Source organism: Rattus rattus, chromosome 7 (assembly GCF_011064425.1).
Source record: "Rattus rattus isolate New Zealand chromosome 7, Rrattus_CSIRO_v1, whole genome shotgun sequence".
Lineage (NCBI taxonomy): Eukaryota > Metazoa > Chordata > Mammalia > Rodentia > Muridae > Rattus > Rattus rattus.
The window spans coordinates 99050544-99059822 of record NC_046160.1 but is presented as its reverse complement, the minus strand read 5'-3'; positions in this window follow the sequence as shown (position 1 = coordinate 99059822).

Sequence of the window (9279 nt, the reverse complement as noted above, 5' to 3'; positions counted from 1 at the left end):
CTCCCAAAATTAAATGTAAATCAGAAATAGGTGAACTTTTTACTGTCTTTGCTTCATTAAGAGTTTGGAAAGGGGTTGGGGATTTAGCTCAGCAGTAGAGCGCTTGCCTAGCAAGTGCAAGGCCCTGGGTTCGGTCCCCAGCTCCGAAAAAAAGAAAAAAGAAAAAAAAAAGAGGTTGGGAAACTGGGCTGGGGGGAGAGAGGCGAGGGGTTGGGAATGCGCACTGCTGGTCTAGAGAATGGTCAGTCTCCCGCACCCGTGTCAGGGAGCTCAGAGCTCGTGTGACTCCAGCTCCACAGGATCCCACGGCCTCTTCTGGCCTCCACAGCACCCCCCCCCCCGTGCACACAGATCCATCCTCTCTCTAAAGTATTAAAAAGAGAGAAAGGAACTTGATAAACCATGCATAGTGGTGCACATCAGGTCAAGGCCATCCTTGGCTACACAGTGAGTTCGAGGCCAGCTGGGCTGCATGAGACTCTGTCTCGAACAAAACAAAATTATATAGGGAGGACGTGAAAATCGTTTGTAATTACATATATGCCAGGAGATGCCCACTAGTAACATTTTTGTTTTCCTCTGTTTTAAAGATTTATTTATTTTATGTATGAGTGCTCTACCTGCACACCAGAAGAGGGCGTCAGAGCCCATTACAGATGGTCGTAAGCCACCATGTGGTTGCTGGGGATTGAACTCAGGACCTCTGGAAGAGCAGTCAGTGCTCTTAACCTCTGAGCCATCTCTCCAGCCCATGTTTTTTTTTTATTCTTTTTTAATTTTTTTTAATTTATTTAATGTACAAGTAGCTCTGCTGCATATGCATCCACCTGCCTGAAGAGGGCATCAGATCCCCCTATAAATGGTTGTGAGCCACCATGTGGTTGCTGGGAATTGAACTCAGGACCTCTGGAAGAGCAGTCAGTGCTCTTAACCACTGAGCCATCTCTCCAGCCCCTGTGCTTGCTTTTTCATTCAACATTTTATTTGTGAACATTTCCCAATCTGATGTTTTTGTTCCTTAAAGTTTCACTTTTAAATTATCATATAAGATTCTATCATGAAGATCTTTAATAGTTTACATAACTATTCCCTGTTTGTAGATCCTTTAAACTGGTTCCAGTTGCTGGTTGACCCATGTGTTGGCTCATGTACTTGGCAAGTCCATCACCATGTGTTAAAATACTTTCATATACTTACCCATTTTTAATTATAAAAGTCTGCCAACTTATTTGATCTGCTGGCCTCCAGTCCTTCTATTCTGGGTTGTTTAGCATGTTGTGTTTCCTTCCTTGGTTTCCCTTAGCAGAAAGATAGGAGATGGTCATTAAAAGTGTGGACTCTGGGATCAGACTGTCTGCTGCTTTGTGAGTTAACTGAGGAAGTATCTTACTCCTTGTGTCTGGACTGTAAAATCTGAATAGGGAGAGCCGCATGTGCATGGGAATTCTGAAGGCAGATGATAGTCTGTGCTGTTGGTGAGGCCGCTGTCTCTTCCCATTACTGCTTGGTAACCCTTTTCATTTGCTTATGGAAGCTCTTTGTGTATGTGCACTCAGAATCCCCCTTTTGCTACATTTGGTCCCTGAATGTCTGAGAGTTATGAAATGACTTTACTTAGGAACTTTATTTTGAAAGTTGACAATTTATAGCTCCCCTTTTTGATCTTGAATTCATGAGCATCCTGCATTAGCCTCCCAGGTGCTGGGATTACTGGCGCACATTACAACACCAACTAGATTTTTTTTTTTTGGTTCTTTTTTCGGAGCTGGGGACCGAACCCAGGGCCTTGCGCTTCCTAGGCAAGCGCTCTACCACTGAGCTAAATCCCCAACCCCCACCAACCAGATTTTTTTTTTTTTTTTTTTTTTTGGAGCTGGGGACCGAACGAGGGCCTTGCAGGTTGCTAGGCAAGCGCTCTACCACTGAGCTAAATCCCAACCCCCCACCAACCAGATTTTTAAATTGTAGTGATATCGTCATCTTTTACCACATCATGGAACTCTGTGCATGAGTGCGGAGGACGCAGCCTGCCTGGCGGGTGGATCGGTTTTAAAGCTCTGCTGGCTGTCCTTTCCAGCTGAGTACTGAGTTTGCCATGGCGGGCCTCTGAAAGCTGCCTCTGCCCTGCTTCCCTCTCCATTCTCTCCACATGCTTCCTACACCCTGTGTCCCAGTCCCCTTACCCTAGCTCACCCCTGCCGAAAGACTGGGGCGTTTGAAGAGCTGGAGCTTCTGCACACAGACGTGCTTGTAGGCAGTGAGGTTGCTAGGGGACCTTTGTGGACTTGGTGGAGCAGCTCTAGAACTATGAAGTTTGTGTTGGAAAGCTTGGCCAGAATTTGCCGACTCTTGATTACTTTAGTGTACTTAGGGCATGGTGCAGCTCCTCCGTTGCTTCGGTGTTCTTTTTGGTGGTGGTGCGTGTGCATGTGCGTGTGCGTGTGCGTGCGTGTGTGTGCGTGTGTGTGTGTGTGTGTGTGTGTGTGTGTAAAATCTCTTGCAAAAGCAAAAACTTATTGTACTTAACATTTTTTCTTTAGGCGGATCCTGGTATACCAGAGCAGAACCTCTTTCAGTGTTGGTTGTGTCTTACACTGGAGGAGCCCAGGAATGAGATATTCTTGGGCTCTCTTTCTTCACCCCAGCATTCAACCGCGTCAGTGCAAAAACACTTGACTCTTCGCTTCCTGGGATACACTTAACCTCAATGAAGATTTGATGGACAGATCCTTTCTGGTGACTTTTGGGATTTTTTTTTTCTTTCTTTCTCATTGTGCAAGTTAGACAAGTGAAAGGAGCAGAAAGTTGCCTGCTTTGGTGAATAACTTGGTTCTTAGAACATGGGCCCTCGCTTAAAGGTAAGTAAGTATCATGAAGTGCACTGTCAGAAACATAGGCGTGTACCTCTCTACAATGTCTGTTGATTGGAGAACAGTACATTCACGTTGTATAGTGGTAATACTTGGCGGCAAGTATTTCCACTTTCCTAGCTCGCCAAGACAAACACAGGTACTCTCACTCTAATCCCAATTACTAATATTTACTGTCATAGAAAAACACTCTGTATATATAGATCTAAATATATCGATATTATATATTGTGTATATAATATATATTGAATATATACCCATGCACACACATTTTCATCCAGTTGAAGGTTAAATGAGCTGACTTGATTCAAAGTGTTTCAGAGAGGCCTGGGAAAAAGAACCTGGGCAGCTGACAGGAGTAAAATGTGAATATGCTGGACACTGCTACTACTGCTGCCACCATAAAGTCAGGCTGCAGGATCAGAGCTGAGATTAGCTTCACAAGGAAGGTGCAGACCAGAGAGGCAAAGAGGGGGACAAGATCGATGAATGGACAGAGAGAGATGAAGAAATGGCAAGACAGGTGGCAGTTTGAGTAAGCTGTGTCAATAGTCGGAAGCGAGCAGAGCTGAAACCATTGTGAAACACACACACACACACACATACACACACACACCCGGGTTCATGTGAGAGAGGTTCACCCTTTGCTCAATCTGGCGTGTTTCCTAAAAAGATTTAAGTCCACACCTGTGCTCCTGTAGTCCAACTTACTTTGATCAATGTATAGATTCCTTTCTACTTTGAGGAAGAAGTTGTGTGTCAGACTATGCTCATGGGTGGTCTGGACAGATCATCGCTTACTTGTCCACCAAGAGGCAGTCATCCTTGATCCTCCATTCCCAAGATAGTCAGTTGCTGCTGATAAAATCAGAGTGTCTTAGGGTGGGTCACTTTTTTATACAACACAGAGTAACTTAGGACAGGGCACAACCTAATCTCTACACTGAGACAATAATAGACTGTGCTGAGAGCCAATAGACTGCTGAAACTCAGCGACTGTGGTGGAGAATGTCGGTTAGTGATCAGACCCTCAGCCTCTCTGGCGAAAGAGAACAGGAGGAGCACAGGCTGCAGTGAGATTCACTGGCTCTAGCAGAGCATTTCTTCTAGAAATGTTCATTCTTCATTTCTGAAAAATGACTTTTTTGCAACTGATCTTCAGGAGTGTGGCCAAAATGTATTGGCTATTGTAGACTTTAGAATATGTGTGTCTGTTTTCATTTTGACATTTCCTGAAGATAAGTATTTTCACGCATCCCCTCCCTTTTTATAAGTCCTGTGAGCTAAGTGAGCTCTAGCATTACGTAGCTCGCTTAGGACGCTGCAGTCAGCGAGTGATATCTCTGGACTGGGGGCTGGCACCATGGTCTGCTTTGTGTTGCTGTGAGCTATTTTTATTTCAAAGGAGAACAAAAAAGCTGTAGGAATTTGTAGTCCTGATTTTAGCTTCGTTGTGAGATTCCTCACAATTAAGTTGGGTGACTTCTCTCTTTTTATCTTAACTGTTTTCTTAAATCCTTTTTCTCCAGATACTTGGCTATTTCTATTACTTCCTTCTTTTTCATGGTTCAGAATTATGGGTTCACTGTGGAGGGCTTCAGTTAGACCTGGGCCTGTTACTTAAACCACTGTGGGAGTGATGCTTTTGTTTAGACACTGTGTGAAAATTGTCCTTGTATTGCTCAATGCTGATTTCTGTACCCAGAATAGAGAGCTGACAACAGTCTGGACTTTGTTCATTTTTGTGAAGCATCTTCTGCCTCAGTATTTTGTAAACGGGCTCTCTCTTATCCCCTGATTGGTTCAATAAAGAATTGATTCAGCCAATAGCTGGGCAAAGAAGAGAATAGGGCAGGATTACCAACTCCAATGTGTGTATGGGGCTCTTACGGGGGGGGTAGTGGTGGGAGGAGGTATGGAGAAAGCAGAAGGATTTGCTGTGAGATTGCAGCCATGAGGACAGATGGACCAGAGTCATCCAGGGCAAGACCAGATCACAAGCAAATGGGACATTTGGCTGGGTAGTAGCAGCTTAGTTGGGTTAGAATAGGTCAGAGTGAAAACACCAGGTCTCTGTGTCTTTATTCAGGAGCTAAAGTGGACTCGAACAGGCAAGAAACACCTGCAGGTACTCAGGCACAAAGGGGGCAGAGGAAACCCCAAGAATTACTTTTTTTTGGTTCTTTTTTTGGAGCTGGGGACTGAACCCAGGGCCTTGCGCTTCCTAGGCAAGTGCTCTACCACTGAGCTAAATCCCCAACCCCAAGAATTACTTTTACAAGCCTCAGCAAGTTAACGTGTCTAGGCCCAGCTTGTTTGTTTTGTTTGCTTTGCCTGGGAAGTGAGAATGATAGTGCTTATCTTGTGGTCACAATTAGGTTCATGGGGTAAAATGTGTGAAGCCCACCGGGCGATGGTTGGCTTTAGTACTTAGTGCTAGAGCAGCCCTCACTCACTGAGACAAGTCCAACCTTTGAATATTGTGATGCAACCTGGTCATATACAGAGGTCATACTCTAGAACTGGGCATTGTTACCAATAAAGAAAAAGAAAATCTCACAATGCTTAAGTAAGTTAATGGTTTTGTGTTAGGCCAAGTTCGGAGTTATCTTGAGCTGCATTCAGCCTACTGACTGCAGCTGTACATACCTATGAGTTACTAGATTATCAGTACTAGTTAGTTAGTGTTAGTCTTTGGGCTTAGAGTGAGACTTTCTAAGGGCCAGAATACTGTAGAGAGGAATGTCAGCCAACTTGGAAATAAGTCATGTTGAGTAGTATGTTTACCATGTTTCTTATGCTTAGAAGAGTGGAAAGGGTCAGGGGATAACATTTGAAATGTAAGTAAAGAAAATATCCAATAAAAAAAAAAAGTAACAAAAGAGTAGAAAGGTTCCAGTGTAGTCTGCATGGGAGTGGGACAGCAGGAGGTAAAGGCACTGTAGACACAAACTCCATGCGGATATTGGATGTACTTACTGAGCTGAAGTAATTAAGAATTTGGAGCCTTACAGAGCTTAATGAATATATTGGTTCAAATGAATATACTGATAATTAAGTAAATGTTTTAAAACTGTATTAGGCCTTGGGGTGTCGTGGCCACAGGCCTTTAATCCCAATACACAGGTGGCAGAGGCAGGTGGATCTCTGTGAGTTTGAGGTTAGTTTGTTTGACATAGTGGTTCCCAGGTCAGGTAGGACTATGTAGAGAGACCTTGCCTTAAAACAACAAAAACTGTATTAGGGTTAGGAGTGTAGCTTAGTGGTAGACTTCTGATTAATGTACAAGGCCTTGATTTCCATCCTAGAACTACAATAATCAAAAAACTAAGCTGTACCTAAAAGATAGGTTTCCTCTGTTAAACTCTTGAACCTTAGGCATCTGAAGAAAGAAAAGAACAGACAGTTGACAAAATCTATTTAACCAATACTTTATTAATATTCATTATAGTTTCTATCTACAATTAGACTGGCTGCTTATGAGGATGTAAAATACTTTTATTGTTATTTATGTGTATGGAATGCGCATGCTGATGAAAATATGTGCTTTGTGGTGGTTTGAATATGCTTGGCCCAAGGAGTAGCTCTATTAGGAGGTGTGGCCTTGTTAGAGTAGGTGTGGCCTTGTTGGAGGAAGTGTGTCACTGTGGGGCTGGGCTTTGAGACTCTCCTCCTAACCACTTGGGAGCTAGTCTGCTCCTGGCTTCCTTTGATAGAGATGTAGAACTCTCAGCTCTTCCAGCACCATGCCTGCCTGGATGCTGCCATGCTCCCCACCATGACGATAATGGACTGAGCCTCAAAACCTGTAAGCCAGCCCAAGTTAAATGTTGTCCCTTATAAGAGTTGCCTTGGTCCCAGTGTCTCTTCACAGTAATGCAAACCCTAACAAAGACACACACACACGCACACGCACACGCACACGCACACACGCACGCAAGTTCGTAGGCCCGAGTTGATGAGTGTTGTCCTTGCTGGCTTTCCCCTCTGTGCTTGAGTTGGAATCTCGCACTAACCTGGGGCTTGTTGTCACTTGGTAAGGGTGGCTGGCCAGTAAGCTTCAGAGATCTGCTTTGTTTTGCCCCCAACAGGGCTGGGGTTGCAGGCTCTTTTACATGGGTTCTGGGGACCCAAACTTAGGTCCTTGTGCCTGTGCACAAGACACCAACTAAGCCATGTTCAGCTCCCATAGGAGAAGTTTTAAGGTGGGTTTTTGTCTCATATTATTTACCTTTTTGAAATGAAAAACAAAACAAGAAGAAAAAATGTAAATGCCATAAAACAAAGTTTTAAAAGTTATGCAAAAAATTCAGAGGTAGAAAGTATTTCTAAATTGAAAATTAGAAATTTTAGGGAGTAAGGGGGAGCTTGAGGTCAGGAATTAGTCTGTGAATGGAAACTATAATGGGAGGATGTGTAGACAGTGGAAATGACTTCTTACAAAATTTTTATTGGCATACATTAATTAAACATATCTATACAATACACTTTAGTTATATTTTCAGGACCATGGACACTTTACCAGTGGCTCTGTCACAGAAGAAAATGTGACATTTCCCCAGATATCATCCATTAACTACCCATAAATCCCCAGGCAGAGGTGGGGCCTGGTGAGTTCATCCCTTCTCCATGCTAGGATGTTAACTGGCTCCATCTTGTGCAGGTCTTGTACAGGTAGTCATAGCTTCTGGGAGTTCAGAAGTGCAACAGCCATGCTGTGTCCGGCCAGCAGTATTCCACCACTTCCCTCCATCCTTGACTCTTTAGTTCTATGGCCTCACTTCTGCAGTGCTCCTTGAGCCTTGTATAAGGTGATGCAGATTATTCTTGAGTGTTCAAGTCACACTTCTAATCATTTGACTAGCCATGAGTACAGCTACCCCTGTCCACAGCCAATTGAAAGTTCTCCTTAACCATAAATGACCACAGCAGTACCCTGTGAATATTAGCATTCCTTAGAAGGCAGTTAACAGACATTGTTTCCATTTAGTTCTAGTACAGCAGTAGCTTTTCTGCTGGGGTCTTAGACCTCACTCATGGGTTTTGACCAGGTTTACTATACCAGGAGATGGCTTTTGACAGGGAATTCAGGGGTGTATATACGAGTGTAAAGTTTCTCATCAGGGTAACAGGAATCTGAGAGTAAATGATGAAAGAGTACGTGAGGTGTGGCTAAGGAGAGTATTATAGGGTGGAGCAGGACAGACAGGGCAGAGATAACCCATGACAGTCATGGAGACTGTGTGCCAGCAATAAGGAGGACAGAGAGGGAGGGAGATGGAGAGAATTACAGGCTCAGAATGTGACCTTGGGGAAACTCGGAGCAGGGTAAGTGTTTTAGGAAGACTTTAGGACTGTGATGTTAGAGGAGAGGATGGTTTAGAAAGGTCAGACCAGTGAGTGTGCAAATGACAGAGCTCCTGCCTTACTCATATGTTCTAAAAAGAGGAGAGTCATTTGGGAAAAAGTAGTCATTGGTCCTGGGCTTTAAGTAGTGAAGAGGATTGTGGTAGAGGTAATAGAAATGACTTAGTGGAAAAGATCTAGGTGATGTAAAAGCCGGTACTAATAATTTGGTTGAGAAATAATCTAATAGGGAAAAATAATGACCGAGGTTTCCACAAGGCAAAGGTGACAACTGTTGCTGGTGTCGTGAGTGGATGTTATGCTTTGTGCTGTTCCCCAGTACCTGACACATTAAGCACTTAGTATTTGTTGGATGACTTGCTTTAATATGAGTTCTTACCTTTTTATAAAGATCTTCTTTCAGTCATCACATTAGAATAGTAAAGAATTCCCTTGAAGGGTAAGATTTGTTGATCCAGTGAGAAATCATGTCCTTTGTAATTGTTAATGCATTTCTCCCTGGAGAGCATTGGGGTCAGTGGAGGTTCCCTGAATTTTCTGTCAGCTCTGAAGCAAAGGAGTTATGATGCTGGTTTTGTAGATAAGCAGCACAAAGACTAACAACTCACTGTTCTAGTGTGGTTCTAGGCTAATGTGTTAGCCTGTTAAATCCTAATAACACCAAATGAGATACACATGAGTATTATCTCCACTGGACAGAGAAGAAAACTGGCCAGGCTCACAGTTTGAACCTATGAGTCCCAACTCCAGGATCAAGACACCTCTCTGCCTTGCTCCTCTATATTTTACTACTTGTTACATTCTGATTTTACAGCTGTCATTGCTCTGATGAACTATGCCAAAGTCATGCTAAGGAGATGAAAATACTAAATCGTAACTTGTTACAGCAGCAAAACCTGTCACACCCGCAGAGGTTGTACAGTTACAGCCCTTACTTTCTGCTCTGGCTTGCTGTTTGCCAGCTGCCTCATGGTGGGGAAGAGGTTGTAGTTGTCAGAGATAGATAGGCATTTTCCTATTGTCTGACTTGTGTCTCAAGCCA